The sequence below is a fragment of the Capricornis sumatraensis genome, chromosome 4, assembly GCF_032405125.1.
Source record: "Capricornis sumatraensis isolate serow.1 chromosome 4, serow.2, whole genome shotgun sequence".
NCBI lineage: Eukaryota > Metazoa > Chordata > Mammalia > Artiodactyla > Bovidae > Capricornis > Capricornis sumatraensis.
Window position 1 is genome coordinate 124334929 of NC_091072.1, and position 18454 is coordinate 124353382.

At 39.2% G+C, this 18454-nt stretch overlaps 1 protein-coding gene and 1 non-coding gene across 2 annotated transcripts in view; one reads left to right on the forward strand and one right to left on the reverse strand.

Annotated features, from left to right (window-relative positions):
- FAR2 (fatty acyl-CoA reductase 2) overlaps window positions 1–18454 on the reverse strand; it is a 168406-nt gene that overhangs the window by 89268 nt on the left and 60684 nt on the right. The window lies entirely within an intron of this gene.
- Window positions 9773–9844, forward strand: TRNAW-CCA (transfer RNA tryptophan (anticodon CCA)). Its single transcript has one exon. It is a non-coding gene; the product is annotated as a tRNA-Trp (tRNA).

Genomic DNA, 18454 nt, shown 5'->3' on the forward strand with positions numbered 1-18454 from the left:
ATCCACTAGCTTCGTTAGTAATGATACTTCTTAAGGCCCACTTGACTTGACACTCCAAGATGTTTGGCTCTAGGTGAGTGATCACACCATTGGTTATCTGAGTCATTAAGACTTTTTTGTACAGTTCTTCTGTGTATTCTTGCCACCTTTTCTTAATCTCTTCTGCTTCTGTTAGGTACTTGCCATTTTTGTTCTTTATTGTGCCTATCTTTGCATGAAATGTTCCCTTGGTATCTCTGATTTTCTTAAAGAAATCTCTACTCTTTCCCATTCTATTGTTTTCCTTCATTTCTTTGCATTGTTCACTTAAGGCTTTCTTATCTCTCCTTGCTATTCTCTGGAACTCTGCATTCAGCTGGGTATATCTTTCCCTTTCTCCTTTGCCTTATGCTTCCCTTCTTTTCACAGCTATTTGTAACACCTCCTCAAACAACCCCTTTGCCTTCTTGCATTTATTTTTCTTGAAGACGGTTTGGGTCACCACTTCCTGTACAATGTTATGAACCTCCATCCAGAGTTCTTCAGGCACTCTATCAGATATAGTCCCTTGAATCTATTTGTCAGCTCTACTGTATAATCATAAGAGATTTGATTTAGGTCGTACCTGAATGGCCTAGTGGGCTTCCCTACTTTCTTTAATTTGAGCCTTAATTTTGCAATAAAGAGCTGATAATCTGAGCGACAGTCAGATCATCATCCATATTAGTGAGTAAATCCAAATGTAGAAAGGTTATGGTCACAAAGACTCCCTTCTTGACCAAACTTTAGTCAGGTTCCTTTGAGCCCTCTTCTTGATAAGGTTTCAACCTTGACCTACTGAATCCATTTTTAGAAAAGAACTCTCCTTAGTTAGTTTATTAAGAATCTTTTCCACTCTAGAAATCCAATCAAGCTCCTCTTCCTCCACCTTGGTATCTAATCAAGTTCCTTTCCTCATCCCCACCTTAATATCATAAATATCTTAAGGAGCTCCTCTTAGTAATCTGCCATGCTCTTCCTTATCCTGTCAGCTATAAAGTCCTACTCATCCCTGTTTGTACTTGGAGTTGAGTTCAACCTCTCCCACTATCACAGTAGTCTGGAATAAAGTTTTCCTTGCCATTTTTAACAAGTATCAGAATAACTTCTGCTTAACAATCATCCTAAAGGAAATCAGTCCTGTGTGTTCATTGGTAGGACTCATGTTGAAGCTGAAACTCCAATACTTTGGCCACCTGATGCAAAGAGCTGACTCTTTTGAAAAGACCCTGATGCTGGGAAAGATTGAGAGCAGGAGGAGAAGGGGATGACTGAGGATGAGATGGTTGGATGGCATCATCAACTCAATAGACATGGGTTTGGGTGGACTCCAGGAGTTGGTGATGGACAGGGAGGCCTGGCATGCTGCAGTTCATGGGGTCGCAAAGAGTCAGACACAACTGAGCAACTGAACTGAACTGAACAATAGAATGAAATATTACTATGGTTGACTTCTCTATTTTACTGAGCCCATCTTTGCATGAAATGTTCCCTTGGTATCTCTATTTTCTTTAAGAGATCTCTAGTCTCTCAATAAAGGACAGAAACAGTATGCACCCAACAGAAGCAGAAGATAATAAGAAGAGGTGGCAAGAATACACAGAAGAACTATATAAAAAAGATCTTCATGACTCAGATTATCAAGATGGTATGATCACTCACCTAGAGCCAGACATCCTGGAATGTGAAGTCAAGTGGGCCTTAGGAAGCATCACTACAAACAAAGCTAGTGGAGGAAATGGAATTCCAGTTGAGCTATTTCAAATCCTAAAAGATGATGCTGTGAAAGTGCTGCACTTAATATGCCAACAAATTTGGAAAACTTAGCAATGGCCACAGGATTGGAAAAGGTCCGTTTTCATTCCAATCCTAAAGAAAGGAAATGCCAAAGAATGCTCAAACTACTGCACAATTGCACTCATCTCACATGCTAGTAAAGAAATGCTCAAAATTTTCCAAGCCAGGCTTCAGCAATATGTGAACCATGAACTTCCAGATGTTCAAGCTGGAGTTAGAAGAGGCAGAGGAACCAGAGATCAAATTGCCAATATCTGATGGATCATTGAAAAACTGAGAGTTCCAGAAAAACACCTATTTCTGCTTTATTGACTATGCCAAAGCCTTTGACTCTGTGGATCACAACAAACTTTGGAAAATTCTTAAAGAGATGGGAATACCAGACCACCTGACCTGCCTCTTAGGAAATCTGTATGCAGGTCAAGAAGCAACAGTTAGAACTGGACATGGAACAACAGACTGGTTCCAAATAGGAAAAGGAGTACATCAAGTCTGTATATTGTTACCCTGCTTATTTAACTTATATGCAGAGTATATCATGAGCAATGCTGGGTTAGATGAAGCATAAGCTGAAATCAAGACTGCCGGGAGAAATAGCAATAAACTCAGATATGCAGATGATACCACCCTTATGGCAGAAAGTGAAGAAGAACTAAAGAGCCTCTTGATGAAAGTGAAAGAGGAGAATGAATAAGTTGGCTTAAAACTCAACATTCAAAAAACTAAGATCATGGCATCCAGTCCCATCACTTTATGGCAAATACAGGGAATCAGTGGAAACAGTGTCAGACTTTATTTTTTGGGGCTCCAAAATCACCGCAGATTGTGCCTGCAGCCATAAAATTAAAAGACACTTACTCCTTGGAAGAAAGAAAAGTTATGACCAACCTAGATAGCATATTGAAAAGCAGAGACATTACTTTGCCAACAAAGGTCCATCTAGTCAAGACTATGGTTTTTCTAGTAGTCATGTATGGATGTAAGAGTGGGACTATAAAGAAAGCAGAGTGCTGAAGAATTGATGCTTTTGAACTGTGGTGTTGGAGAAGACTCTTGAGAGTTCCTTGCACTTCAAGGAGATCTAACCAGTCAATCCTAAAGGAAATCAGTCCTGAATAATCATTGAAAGGACTAATGTTGAAGCTGAAACTCCTATACTTTGGCCACCTGATGAGAAGAACCGACTCATTGGAAATGACCCTGATGCTGAGAAAGATTGAAGGCAGGAGGAGAAGGGGACGACAGAGGATGAGATTGTTGGATGGCATCACCAACTCAATGGACATGAGTTTGAGTAAACTCTGGGAGTTGGTGACGGACAGGGAGGCCTGGCATGCTGCAGTCCATGGAATTACAAAGAGTCAGACACAACTGAGCCACTGAACTGAAGTGAACTGAACTGAACTGATGGTTAACTTATGATTCAGTCTCTACACAGGGCATTTGTGAAAAAAATTCTCAAAGATAAAAGAGCCTGTAATGATCAGAGACACATTTTCTTATGATAGTTGGTTAATAAAGGTGAAGAGGGGCTGGTCATAAAAGTTACTATTCACATTAATCCTAAAACTCATTTTCTAACATTAGTGGTAATAATAATGACATAACATTCTTAGGCATATAGCACAATAGTAGGGCTAGAAAGGGGAGAAAACTGGAAGTAGATCATGCAGCAGAAACAAAATATTTGAAATAACTTGATAAATTGGAAACTCCCCAAAATAAATTAAATACAAGGGGTATTGATAGCAGTTAAATTTCAGCTCAACTTGAATATATTTTGAAGAGAAGGAACCAATAATAATTAGGATATTTGCATTTTTCTAATTGAAAACAGTCACTTGCTTTCAAAATATATCAGTCTCCAAAAATCCTAATTAGGAGATAGGACAGAGGATAAAGAGAGCAAATATTGGTGCATGGAGAAAAAAATGTGCACTTACACTAGTCATAAATAGGTAAATAGGTAAATCACCATTTTCCCAAGGGAAGTACTAATAAATAGTAAAAAGTCCTTGACTTTAAGATCAAATTGTAGATTTTTCCATATTATTGTCAAAGTCATCCATTAGATGAATAGAGAAATATAGCAATTCATTTATGAGAACAAACTCTACCTCTCTTTAGGATTCCAATTCCAATATTCACTCAGTCGTGTCTGACTCTGTGACCCCATGGACTATAGCTTATAAGGCTCCTCTGTCCATGGAATTTTCCAGGCAAGAGTACTGGAGTGGGTTGCCATTTCCTTCTCCAGGGGATCTTCCTTAGGATTACTGTAAATTAAAAATCTTTCCTATATTCTCAAAATTATTTACCCATAGGATTCCTATTGCTTTCAATTTTTAATAAGAAACAAGTCTAAGCTTTCCACTGTATTCCCCAAAAGAATACTGCTCTTGATCTAACTTTATAACTGACATCCATTAGCAAGGAAAATCTAACAGCGAATGTGAAAAACTGAAGGAAACCTTTAAATAAGAACTGCCAAGGTCAGAGTCCATTAAAAACTAACCTTGGATGTCAAAGAGGAGCCCTGGGTTCTAGCCCCAGCTCTGTGACTGATTAGCCCTGTAACCTCAATGAGCTCAGTTTGCTCATTTGTAATACACATGGATGGTCTCTAAATCCCCTTCTAGCGCTAAAATTGTCTTGAATCGTGATGAGTACCATGGGCTCCCCCGGTGGCTCAGCAGTAAAGAATCTGCCTGCAATGCAGGAGCTGTAAGAGATCGCTGGGTTGAGAATCGATCGTTGGGTCGAGAAGATCCCCTGGAGGAGGTCATGGTGACCTACTCCAGTATTCTTGCCTCCAGAATCCCATGGACAAAGGAGACTCGTGGACTACAGTCTATAGGGTGGCAAAGAGTCAGATACAACTGAAGCAGCTTAGCATGCAAGCATGAAGTAAGGTACCATAATGATAAATGATTTGATCCTAAACACAATCCTCCAAAAGAAAAAAAAAAAAGTTTTCTATATCTGAATAAGAAAGACTAAAGCTTTTAGAAAAAGGGAATCTAAATGATGCTATCATATTCCTCCTTGGGGTCTTTTGAAAATGAAAGGGTTGATTATCTGCACTGCAGATATAAGCAACAGCATAATATTTATATTTTTCTAAATAACCCAATTTCAATTTTTAAGAACTTAAATGGGTCTAAACTCTCTTTATTTGTCCTCTTTTCTTTCTTGTGTACATAGTTGCAACATATATATTAGGAACTATTTTCAAAAAGTATTTTCTCATCTTCATGGTATGAGCTAATTTATAGAGGAGTAGGTACTGTTCTAGGTGCTGAGGTACACAGTGAACTATATAAAGTCTCTGTTTCCATGGCTCATACCTTGTATCAAAATTGTCTTGTTGTAATAATACTAGTTGGAGAAGGCAATGGCAACCCACTCCAGTACTCTTGCCTGGAAAATCCTATGGACCGAGGAGCCTGGTAGGCTGCAGTCCATGGGGTCACTAGGAGTCGGACAAGACTGAGCGACTTCCCTTTCACTTTTCACTTTCATGCATTGGAGAAAGAAATGGCAACCCACTCCAGTGTTCCTGCCTGGAGAATCCCAGGGACAGGGGAGCCTGGTAGGCTGCCGTCTATGGGGTCGCACAGAGTCGGACACCACTGAAGCAACTTAGCAGCAGCAGCAATAATACTAGTAGTACATGATTATAGAAAGTATGAAGGAAAAAGTAAATGCCACATAACTTATAGTATTTGATGTTGTCTCATTTGTTTCCGGAAATTTTTTCCCAATGGATATTTTAACAATTTACAATACCAACTACCATGTAACTTATTTTACATAACAAACATTCATTTAGAATTTACTTTGTGCCAGATACTGTTCACTATTATTAAGTGATTAATAATATTAACCCATTTAATTTTTCATATAAGCCCTGTGCATGCTAAATTGCTTCAGTCATGTCCGACTCTCTGCAACCCTACGATCTGTAGCATACAAGTGTCCTCTGTCCATGGGATTCTCTTAGTAAGAATACTGGAGTGTGTAGTCATTTCTTCCTCCAGGGGACCTTCCCGACCCAGAGATCAAACCCAAGTCTCCTGCAGCAAATGCCATGGCAGGCAGACTTTCCTGCTAGTTCCACCTGGGAAGGATTTGGTAGGTAATAGTGGTAACTATCTTGGATATAAATTCATTGTTTCTGAGGAGACGTCAGATGTTTTTCTTACTATGGTTTTCCTGAATATAACTTCTCCCTTACAGCTACTTTTTAACATTTTTCTCTTTATCCTTGTTTTTCAGCAATTTTCTAGATGTCATTTTTTTTTAATTCATCCTTTTTGAGGATCTGAAAATAGATATGGGCTGGACACAAATTTGAGGGTCAAATGCATGTGGAATAGAATAAACAGATAACTTTGCAAGTGATAGTAAAGAATACAGAAGAGAAGAGAGCACCCGAGTAACTCTATGTGTAAAACATAACAAAATGAGTCAGAGAAAAATCAGCTAGAGAAGTAAAAGTAGAAATGAAGAGTAGAGGTCACAATCATGAAGAGGAACTATTAAAGACAGTGGTGATCAGTGGTAAACAGAATAGGCAGGTTAGCAAGAATGAGGACTGGAAAGTGGTTACTAGAATTAGCAATGACTCCTTTTTCTTCAAGAGAATGCATTTGTTTTATTTTTAGGGCAGAGGAAGTAGAAGTCAGGTTTTAAAGTATTTGCCTTATAACAGATTCAGGTTCAGATTCATATTTTGTATTGGTGGTATCTTGATGAGTATGTATTTATTTCCAATAAACAGATTTCTAAACATACTTTGGGAATTTCTAACTATTATATTCTTTAAGTGGTTAACCAAATACCACTAATATAGAGGGTATGTTAACCATAGATTTGTAGTTAAAATACATTTTCTACTTAGATCAAGTGAAGTCTTGATAAGTATTCCAGGTTTCTGTTAGAGCCAGGCACTTTCAAACAAGTAGAAAGATGGTTCTGGGATCACACTGGCAAGTAAACTGTATCTTGGACCTTCTCACGCCCTTTCTGGTGCCCCCTTACTTTCATTTTTATACCTCTAAGTCTTCCCCAATTATCACTCAGACTTTTTTTATTCTTTATTTCCCTATACATGTGAAGGCCGATTTCCACACTCTCTAGTTTTCTACTTTTCCTAATAAAATATTGCCCCTATTCATCACTGCATTGCTTATAATAAGGGGAAAAAAACTGTAAAAAAATCTTACAATAAAGAATAAAGAACAGAAGAATAAAGAAATTAATTTAGCCATGCAATAAAATATTTGAGGTTATTTAAGAAATGTCTGGACTACAGAAAACAGTATGGAGAATCCTCAATAAATTAAAAATAGAACTACCATATGATCCAGCAATTCCAGTTCTAGGAATGTATCCAAAGGTAATGACAACACTAACCCCAAAAGATACCTGCACACTATCTTCATAGTAGTGTTATTTACAATAGCCAGGTCATGGAAACAACCTGTGTCTATTGATAGATGAATGATAAATAAAAACAATATGGCATGTGTATATAAAATGGAATGTTATTCCATTATTTATTTAATTCCATAAAAATAATGAAGTCTTACCATTTGCAAGACCACGGATGGATCTTGAAGGCATTATGCTAAAGGGAAATCAGATAAAGACAAAATAATGTATGATCTCCCTTATGTATAGAAAAAAGGTTAAAAACTCATGGAAAAAGAGATCAGACTTGTGGTTAATGGTGAGGACTGGGGATAGGGGCATTGGAGGAAGGTATAAATAATGCAAACTTCCAGTTATAAGATAATTAGTTTTAGGGATATAATGTACAATGTAAAGGCTAGAGCTAACATTGGTATACAATATATAGGAACATTCTTAAGAGAGTAAATCTTGAGTTCTTGTCAAAGGTTTTCTCTTCATTCTCTTCCTTTTCTCTATATACGTATCTATATTTTATCTTTATCTACGTATCTATATTAAAAGATGGATGTTAGTGGGACCTATTTTAATAATCATTTCACAATATATGTAAATCAAACCATCATGTTGTACACCTTAAACTTATACAGTCAGTTATGTCAATTACTTCTTAATACAACTGGAAAAATGGTTGGGCGTAATTAACACAAAAAAGTCAATGTATTAAGTGAAAAACACATCTGACCTGCATTCTGGTTCATAAAATAAAAATAATCTTATAGCAACAGAATAGGATATTTAAGATTGGGTTTACCTGAAACTAACATATGGTCACAAGTACCATGTAAAACAGCCTGGGACAGGGAGTTCCATATTATTCCAAAATATACAACCATTTAAGCAATATGCTGTAGTAATTGGCTACCAAATGGCTATGTATGAATCACTTTTCATTTCTCTGTCCTTTGAGTGATTTATAGGGAATGTCATATCCCAACACAAAGTTTGGATCTTCCATTAGGAAATTTAAAAACAGAATCACACTGGTATTTTTCTTTCACTAGCAAAGTTTAGTAGCTCTTCTGACAAAGGCATAATGTGAAACCCTTGATCAGTGTTCATTATCATTATATGGGCTATAAACACTCTTGGTTGGTTAATGTGATTTCATCATATGTCATTAAAATAAAAACCTTCTGAATTGTTTTATAATTTTTGATTGAAATTTAAACAGAAAACTGAAGATTTAGTTATGCTTCATTTAAAAAGAAAAACTAACATGAAACTGTTCCTCATAAAAATGACTATAGTTAAATTAATTTGACAATAAGGTAACTAAGAGAGCCAAAGTATATCAAATAGAGAGTTCAAGTGATTCAAAATATTTATGAAATACAACTTTTTGAAATATTGATTTTTCTTGATATACATAGCATTCATGTCTCTATCAAGATGCTGTCAAAGTTAGTTTTCCTCTATCTAACTTGTGTAGCACTTTGTAAATATATCCCATCAGTCTTTAACATCCCTGCAAGTCGAGAAAAAATGTTTCTTCATTCAATATACAGAATATCTAGCACAAGAGATAGAGTCAATCATTTTATAAGATTGAATTATTCATTTGGAAAATGGAAATAGAATGCAGTTCACAGTCTTTCCTCCTTGACATAAAGTTATAGTTTGGGACTGTTATATAAACACAGAATGAAAAGTGATTCCATAAGTCACTATGTTATAACTAAAACTATTAAAGGATTAAATAGAGTTTTTTAATAATTTTGTTTGTTTATTTTTTTTGGCTGGGCTGGATCTTCATTGCTGCACAGGCTTTTCTCTGGTTGCCGCAAATGGGGGCTACTCTCTAGTTGTGGCGTGGAGGCTTCTCACTGTGATGGCTTCTCTTGTTGCAGAGCATGGGCTCTGGGGCACCAGGGCTTCAGTAGTTTGGGCTCCTGGGCTCTAGAGCACAGGTTCAATAGTTGTGGCACACAGGCTTAGTTGCCCTGTGGCATGTGAGATCCTCCTAGATCAGAGATTGAACCCATGTCTCCTACACTAGCAGGCTGATTCTTTAACACTGAGACAGCAGGGAAGCCCCAGGATTTTTGTTAGCATAAAAATCCTGGTGATGCAGTCATCTATAAATATGCATACACACATGCACACACAATCAACTAAATTTACACACACAATATCTTATATTAGTACCATTTTACTGCTGGAGGAAACAGAAGGTTTTAATACTTGACTGGAATACCCAGCAAGTCTAAGTTGAAGTACAGATATAGACCAAGTCTTAAAATGTCTGTTTTCCTCAATGCTATCAAAGTGTGCAGAAGAAACAGTTTGTGAACACATGGAAGGTTCTTGCTATCTGGAAGATATGTGACAAACGATAGGATTCTTTACTGGTTAGAAGGTATTTCTTTTCTGGTGGAGCTTAACAAAATAAAGTAAAAACCCCCTCCTCCCAAATGGTGTAAGTTCAGGAGGGAATGCATTGTTTAGCATTTGTGTGTATTATATGCACATATATAGGGCTTCCCTGGTGGCTCAGAGGTTAAAGCGTCTGCCTCCAATGCGGGAGACCCGGGTTCGATCCCTGGGTTGGGAAGATCCCCTGGAGAAGGAAATGGCAACCCACTCCAGTATTCTTGCCTGGAGAAGCCCATGGACTGAGGAGCCTGGTGGGCTGCAGTCCACGGTGTCACAAAGAGTCGGACATGATTGAGTGACTTTACTTACTTACTTACTTATACATATATATGTGTATGTGTATATATACGTGTGTATATACACATATAGTCATTCATTTATTTGATGACTTATCTAAGTGCCAGACCACTTATGGTTCTTGATGATCAAGCCAAAGCCTATCATCATGCAGCTTATTTGGTAGAAAAAATGACTCAGGAACTTCAGTTAATTTTATGCAATATTACTGAACATAAAGAGCCTCCTGATGAAGGTGAAAGAGGAGAGTGAACAAGTTGGCTTATAACTCAACATTCAAAAAATGAAGATCAAGGCATCTGATCCTATCATTTCATGGCAAATAGATGGGGAAAAAACAGAAACAGTGAGCTCCAAAATCACTGTGGGCGGTGACTGCAGCCATGGTTTTAAAAGACACTTGCTCCTTAGAAGAAAAGCTATGACAAATCTAGACAGCATATTCAAAAGCAGAGACATTACTTTGCCTGCAAAGGTCCATATAGTCAAAGCTATGGTTTTTCCACTAGACATGTAGGATGTGAGATCTGGACAAGAAAAAAGGTGGAGTGCTGGGAAGAATTGATGCTTTCGAACTGTGATGCTGGAGAAGACTCTTGAGAGTCCCTTGGACAGCAAGGAGATCCAACCAGTCAATCCTAAGGAAAATCAACTCTGAATATTCACTGGAAGGACTGATGCTAAAGCTGAACCTCCAATAATTTGCCCACCTGATGCGAAGAGCTGACTCACTGGAAAAGACCCTGATGATGGAAAAGATTAAGGACAGGAAGAGAAGGGAACAATAGAGGATGAGACGGTAGTATGGAATCATTGACTCAATCAATGGACATGAGTTTGAGCAAACTCTGGAAGATGGTGAAGGATGAAGCTTGATGTGCTGCAGTCCATGGGGTCACAAAGAGTAGGACAGGACTGAGCAACTGAACAATAACAACAACAACTGAATATGGTGATGCTCCCCAAAGTTAATATAATCTTGTTAGCTAAGTTACCTCAGTCACATCTCACTCTTTGGGACCTTATCGATTATAGCCTACCAGGCTCCTTTGTCCATGGGATTCTCCAGGTGTGAATACTAGAGTGGGTTGCCATTTATTCCTCCAAGTGATCTTCCCAACCCAGGGATTGAATCCATGTATCCGGCAGATCCTGCACTGCAGGCAGATTCTTTATCATGGAGCCATCATTAATTGAAGGATATTATCTAAAATAATAGTATATGTAATTTAATTCTAATCTCCACTATTGTGACCATTATCAAGATCTAGATGTTCCACTCTAAAAGAGATGAGATAAACTAGACCACTCTATGGAGCTGATCAGACTGTGTCATGCGAGTAATAGTAAAAAGAACTCAAGAGCTATTTCAGGGAGCAAATGACTTAGGAGTGACACGATTGATGTGAAACACTGAAAGGACCCGACCTGTGAAAAGGAAATTAAATGCATTCTTTCTTGCTTTAAGAAATTAAACTATAATGAATGGGTGAAAGCTATAGATAGATACAGTTCAGTTTAACCTAAGAAATCCTATTTTAATCAGAGCTTCTAAAGATAGAGTGGGTTGCCCTAGGAGTTCAGAGAAGGCAATGGCAACCCACTCCAGTACTCTTGCCTGGAAAATCCCGTGGACAGAGGAGCCTGGTGGGCTGCAGTTCATGGGGTCGCGAAGAGTCGGACACGACTGGGTGACTTCACTTTCACTTTTTGCTTTCATGCATTGGAGAAGGAAATGGCAACCCACTCCAGTGTTCTTGCCTGGAGAATCCCAGGGACAGGGGAGCCTAGTGGGCTGCCATCTACGGGGTCGCACAGAGTTGGACACGACTGAAGGTACTTAGCAGCAGCAGCAGCCCTAGGAGTTAGCAGATGTATCCAAGCAGAGGGTGAAAAAACCAGTTAGCTAGTATATCGTCAAAGACACTCAATTATCCACTGAAAGGCTGAGCATGGTGACCTTATTATTTCTTCCAGACATGAAAGTGTATTAATCTATGATGCAAGTTAGAGCAATGTTGGGACAACATGGAATTTCTTTATCTTTTCAAAGTGTCTGATTCTATCAATTAACTTTCTGGACAATCTTAATCAGCATTAACGTTCAGGGAAAGATCTTAAGTGTACTTGTTAAAATATATACTTTCTTCATGTTGTATAGTTTGTGTTTTCTTGTTGCTCACTCATTGCTCTATTAGATTCGTTCCCTTGGGCTGCTGCAACAAAGTACTACAAGCTGGGTGGCTTGGAACAAGAGAAGATGTCTCATAGTTCTGGAGGCCAGAAGTTCAAAACCAAGGTGTTGATAAGGCCACACTACTCCTGAGATGACAGAGAATGAATTGTCCCAGGCCTCTTTCTTAGCTTCTGGTGGTTTCTTGGATTGTGACTATATAGCTCCAATCTTCATGTGCTTTTATCCCTCTGGGTCTCAGTGTCCAAAGTTTCCTCTTTTTATAAAGACTCTGGTCACCCTGGATGATGGGCCTGCCTTTCGTCAGTATGGTTTCATCTTAACTAACTACATCTGCAGCAACCCTATTTTCCAATGTGGTCACATTCTGAGGCTCTGGGGTTAGGGCATCAACATATGAATTTGCAGGGGAGAAGGGACACAGTTCAACTCAGAACACTCACACAACTCCATCTTTTCCAATTTAATTTTCTAACTCTATGATTGGAAAGTTATATAGGAGTTATTAACAGTTCTCTAGGGATTCATGTGACAGCTGGATTTATTATTGTTATAGGTTCCCTTGTTCATGACGGCATGACTACTGCAAAAGGAGAGGAAAGCCTGGATTCTCTTTCTTGGTCAGCCACTCACTAGAAATGTCACTGTTTCTCTGAATATAGTTTTCTCAATGTGTAGATATACTAACCTTGCCATAAAATACATGACATGGCTGTATCAGTCAAATACAGTGATGGGCATGCATTTGGTAAATGTGAAGCACTTGGGAAAAGTCTTAGAAAGAGGATGGAAGGGGCTTATCCAGTTCTTTGCCAGGATTATTTAAGAGTATCTGTAGGAAGAATGTGACTCTACAGAGCTAAAGATTAGTCCCATCAACACCAGTCTGCTTCATATATGGATACAAATGTGTGTATAACCAATATAGACATGAAAGTAGTGAATAACTTTCCATACTTAGATGAACGGTACATTTTTACTTTTTTTTTCAATTTATATAAATTAAAAATTAATCTATGGTGTCAACAATAGAACAGCGGTTTCCTGGTGTCAAGGTTAGAGGAAGGGATGGACATTTAAAAAGGAATGATGAACCATTCTACGTTTGTGGAATTGTTCTAGGTATTGACTGGTTATTTAATCAGTGTATATGATGGCTGGAATTCATTCATTTTAGACATAGCTTATCATGTATAAGTCATTCCTCAATAAAGTTGATAAAGAAAAAAATACCAGCACATTTGAAGTCGACTTTCCACCTCTGCTGAACTGTGGTTGGTGGGCTGGTGTCTTTTGTCATTATTCTTTGTGTTTAAAGGGATTTGCAAACTTTTACAGTGGTGTCCGTAAAGGGTTACCAGTACTGTGTCTTGGGAGACTGGTGAGGTTTTTTTTTTTTTCTAATTTGAATACACATTGTTATAAGAGTAAATAAAATTTGGGCTGGCTAGCATAATACTCTACTAACTGGCATCAAAACTGAATATTTAATAAAAACCCTAGCTAGCCACAGAAAAGTCAGCCATTCTTGTTGTCATAGCTGATGCACCCAGGTTCTACCATTTTTTATTTATATACCTACAAGGACAAACAACTACCAGAGGCAGAAATGACCACACATAGCATAAGCTCTACTTGACCACATGCACCACTGGGGTGAGGTGGCGTAAAGAGCTTGGGCTTTGAAATCAGTCCTGGAACAAACTAACAAGTGCCTTCTTCAGACAACTCTTTGTATTTCTTCATCCTTGATTAGAAGGAAATGTAATTTTTTCTGATTATCTGTCTCACAAAAATATTTATAAACTGCCTACCATATATTAACAATTGTTTTGATGCTGATGAGATGAAGCAAGAGAAGTTTAGGAAACAAGAAGAAATTAAGTGACTTGCCAATGTCACAAAATTAGTATATATGAATGAGGAGGTAGGGACAGGGTTGAGTTTGACATTAGTTTGTCTGATTCAATTCATCATTTTTTCTTTTATACTTTACTGTATGTGTGTGTGTTCTTTGTTGAAGAAAAGTCCTGATATGTTTTAAAAAAAAAAAACAAACTAGTGGCAAGGAGGCAGTCTTATACTATTCATTTCTACCCAGCCTGCCTAGCAACACTAACTTCTATATTTTCCACCAGCGGGATTAAAAGTTCATTGGCAGTGATGCCTTCTTCCCAGTCTGAGCTGGTGACATCACTGCTCCCACCCCTAGACCAATTTGGCCTTTGTAAACTACTAAAAGGGAGAAGGCAATGGCACCCCACTCCAGTACTCTTGCCTGGAAATTCCCATGGACAGAGGAGCCTGGTGGGCTGCAGTCTATGGGGTCACGAAGAGTCGGACATGACTGAGCGACTTCCCTTTCACTTTTCACTTTCATGCATTGGAGAAGGAAATGGCAACCCACTCCAGTGTTCTTGCCTGGAGAATCCCAGGGATGGGGGAGCCTGGTGGGCTGCCATCTATGGGGTCACACAGAGTCAGACACGACTGAAGTGACTTAGCAGCAATAGCAAACTACTAAAAAATCTTCATCCTAAAGGAAGGCATCACTTGATGAAATGTACAGGTTCAGTTTCAAATGAACTAGAACACAGGCTAGTCCGATTCTCAAAACAAATACGGTGATGATTGATCTACTCTACTCCATCCCTGAAGGCTCACACAGTAAAGAGTCAGCCTGCAATTCAGAAGACCTGGGTTCAATCCTTGGGTTGGGAAGATCCCCTGGAGAAAGGAAAGGCTACCCACTCTAGTATTCTTGCCGAGAAAATGCCAAGGACAGAGGAGACTGGCAAGCTATAGATCATGACGTCCCACAGAGTCAGACACAACTGAGAGACTGTTTCATTTTTCACTTTACCCTCATCTATGGGAAAAAAGAAGAAAGGCAGTGAGAGAAGGCTTTTTAGGAACATACTTGTAACATCAAAAGCATTTCTAAAGACAAAAATCTTTGCTGAAAACACTGATACCAGAGGAAAACATTTTGTTTTTCATTAAACTATATGTTCTCTAAGGTTTCTTTTAAATTAGAAAGTTTATACAATCTTATACCCTTTCAGAAAATGAGATTTTTCTTGGATCTTCTTTTTCTTGTGCAGATCTTTGATTTTAGTTCAGGTCCAAATTACCCCCTGTCTGAATTTTTGCTCCTTGGAAGAAAAGTTATGACCAACCTAGATAGTATATTCAAAAGCAGAGACATTACTTTGCCGACTAAGGTCCGTCTAGTCAAGGCTATGGTTTCTCCTGTGGTCATGTATGGATGTGAGAGTTGGACTGTGAAGAAGGCTGAGCGCTGAAGAATTGATGCTTTTGAACTGTGGTGTTGGAGAAGACTCTTGAGGGTCCCTTGGACTGCAAGGAGATCCAACCAGTCCATTCTGAAGGAGATCAACCCTGGGATTTCTTTGGAGGGAATGATGCTAAAGCTGAAGCTCCAGTACTTCGGCCACCTCATGCGAAGAGTTGACTCATTGGAAGACTCTGATGCTGGGAGAGATTGGGGGCAGGAGGAGAAGAGGACGACAGAGGATGAGATGGCTGGATGGCATCACGGACTCAATGGACGTGAGTCTGAGTGAACTCCGGGAGATGGTGATGGACAGGGAGGCCTGGCGTGCTGCGATTCATGGGGTGGCAAAGAGTCAGACATGACTGAGCGACTGAACTGAAGTGAACTGAACTGAACTGAACTGAATTTTTGCAACAGCCTTCTAGCTTGTCTTCTAGCTAGATCTGTTCTCCTTTAGAGAGTCCTGTGTGTATCCTCTCCAGACTAAACTACCTAAAGCAGAGTGCTTTTCCCACAGTCATTTCTATTTTGTCACACTAACGTTATATTTTGTTATTGGAACATTCTCCCATGATGTTGCTCATTTTTCTTCCATGACCTGGAAATTAAATCCCACTCATAAGTAAGTCCCATGTTCCAAATAAGCACTCCAAAGCACACAATCATCATTTCCTTTTCAGAACAGGTAGTGCAGCTGTTTTAAGCATGTCTCACTTTAGCATTCATTTATTCTCTAATTGGCTCATATTTTATAAGTCTGTCTTTTGAGCCACAGTGTCCAAAAAAATTTCTGTTTTTTCTCTCCAGCATTTTGCTCAAGACCACAGTTCTTCATAAATTCTTACTGGGTGTGTGTGTGGTCAGTCACATTCAACTCTCTTCGACTCCATGCATGGTAGCTGACCAGGCTCCTCTGTCCATGGAATTCTCCAGGCAAGAATGCTGGAGTTGGTGGTCATGCCCTCCTCCAGGGGATCTTCCTGACCCAGGGATCAAACCTGTATCTCTTATGTCTCCTGTACTGGCAGGCAGGTTCTTTACCACTAGTGTCACCTGAGAGGTGCAACCTGAAAACCAGACAACTGCATCTCTTCTTACAAAATTGGCCATAGTGAACCTGTTAGTAAAAGTGGATGGCAGGAGCATGATTGAGGAGTAAAACAAGGCAAAAACTGTGATATTTGCATGGCGACACACCCTATCCTATCAGTCAGTTCAGTTCAGTTGCTCAGTCGTATCCAACTCTTAGCGACCTCATGAACTGCAGCACACCAGGCCTCCCTGTCCATCATCAACTCCCGGAGCTTACCCAAACTCATGTCCATTGAGTTAGTGATGCCATCCAGCCATCTCATCCTCAGTCGTCCCCTTCTCCTCCCACCTTCAATCTTTCCCAGCATCAGGGTCTTTCCAATGAGTCAGTTCTCTGCATCAGGTGGCCAAAGTATTGGAGTTTCAGCTTCAGCATCTCCTTCCAATGAATATTCAGGACTGATCTCCTTTAGGATGGACTGGCTAGATCTCCTTGCAGTCCAAGGGACTCTCAAGAGTCTTCTCCAACACCACACTTCAAAGGCATCAATTCTTTAGCACTCTGCTTTCTTTATAGTCCAACTCTCACACCCATATATGACTACTGGAAAAACCATGGCTTGGACTAGATGGACCTTTGTTGGCAAAGTAGTGGTTCTGCTTTTTAATATGTTGTTGAGGTTGGTCATAACTTTTCTCCCAAGGAGTAAGTGTCTTTTAGTTTCATGGCTGCAATCACCATATGCAGTGATATTGGAGCCCCCCAAAATAAAGTCTCTCATCATTTCCATTGTTTCTCCACTTATATACCACGAAGTGATGGGACACAATGCCATGATCTTAGTTTTCTGAATGTTGAGTTTTAAGCCAGCTTTTTCACTCTCATCTTTCACTTTCATCAAGAGACTCTAGTTTTTCTTCGCTTTCTGCTAAAAGTGTGGTGTCATCTGCATATCTGAGGTTATTGATATTTCTCCTGGCAATCTTGATTCCAGCTAGGGCTTCATCCAGCCCAGCATTTCTCATGATGTACTCTGTACGTAAGTTAAATAAGCAGGGTGACAATATACAGCTTTTATATACTCCTTTCCCAATATGGAACCAGTCTGTTGTTCGATGTCCAGTTTTAACTGCTGCTTCTTGACCTGCATACAGATTTCTCAAGAGGCAGGTAAGGTGGTCTGGAATTCCCATCTCCTGAAGAATTTTCCACACACTGTTGTGATCCAAACAGTCAAAGTCTTTGGCATAGTCAATAAAGCAGAAATAGATGTTTTTCTGGAACTCTCTTGGTTTTTCAATGATCCAGTGGATGTTGGCAGTTTGATCTCTGGTTCCTCTGCCTTTTCTAAATCCAGCTTGAACATCTGGAAGTTCACGGTTTGTGTACTGTTGAAGCTGGCTTGGAGAATTTTGAGCATTACTTTGCTAGTGTGTGTGATGAGTGCAATTGTGCAGTAGTTTGGACATTCTTTGGCATTGCCTTTCTGTTGGATTGGAATGAAAATGGACCTTTTCCAGTCCTGTGGACACTGCTGAGTTCTCCAAATTTGCTGGCAAATTGAGTGCTGCACTTTCATAGCATCATCTTTTAGGATTTGAAATAGCTCAACTGGAATTCATCACCTCCACTGGCTTTGTTTGTAGTGATGCTTCCTAAGGCCCATTCGACTTCACATTCCAGGATGTCTGGCTCTAGGTGAGTGATCATACCATCATGATTATCTGGGTCACGAAGATCTTTTTTGTGTAGTTCTTCTTTGTACTCCTGCCACCTCGTCTCAAAATCTTCTGCTTCTGTTAGGTTCATTCCATTTCGGTCCTTTATTGTGCCCATGTTTGCATGAAATATTCCCTTAGTATCTCTAGTTTTATTGAAGAGATCTCTAGTCTTTCCCATTCTATTGTTTTCCTCTATTTTTATGCATTGGCGACTGAGGTCAGCTTTCTTATCTCTTCTTTCTATT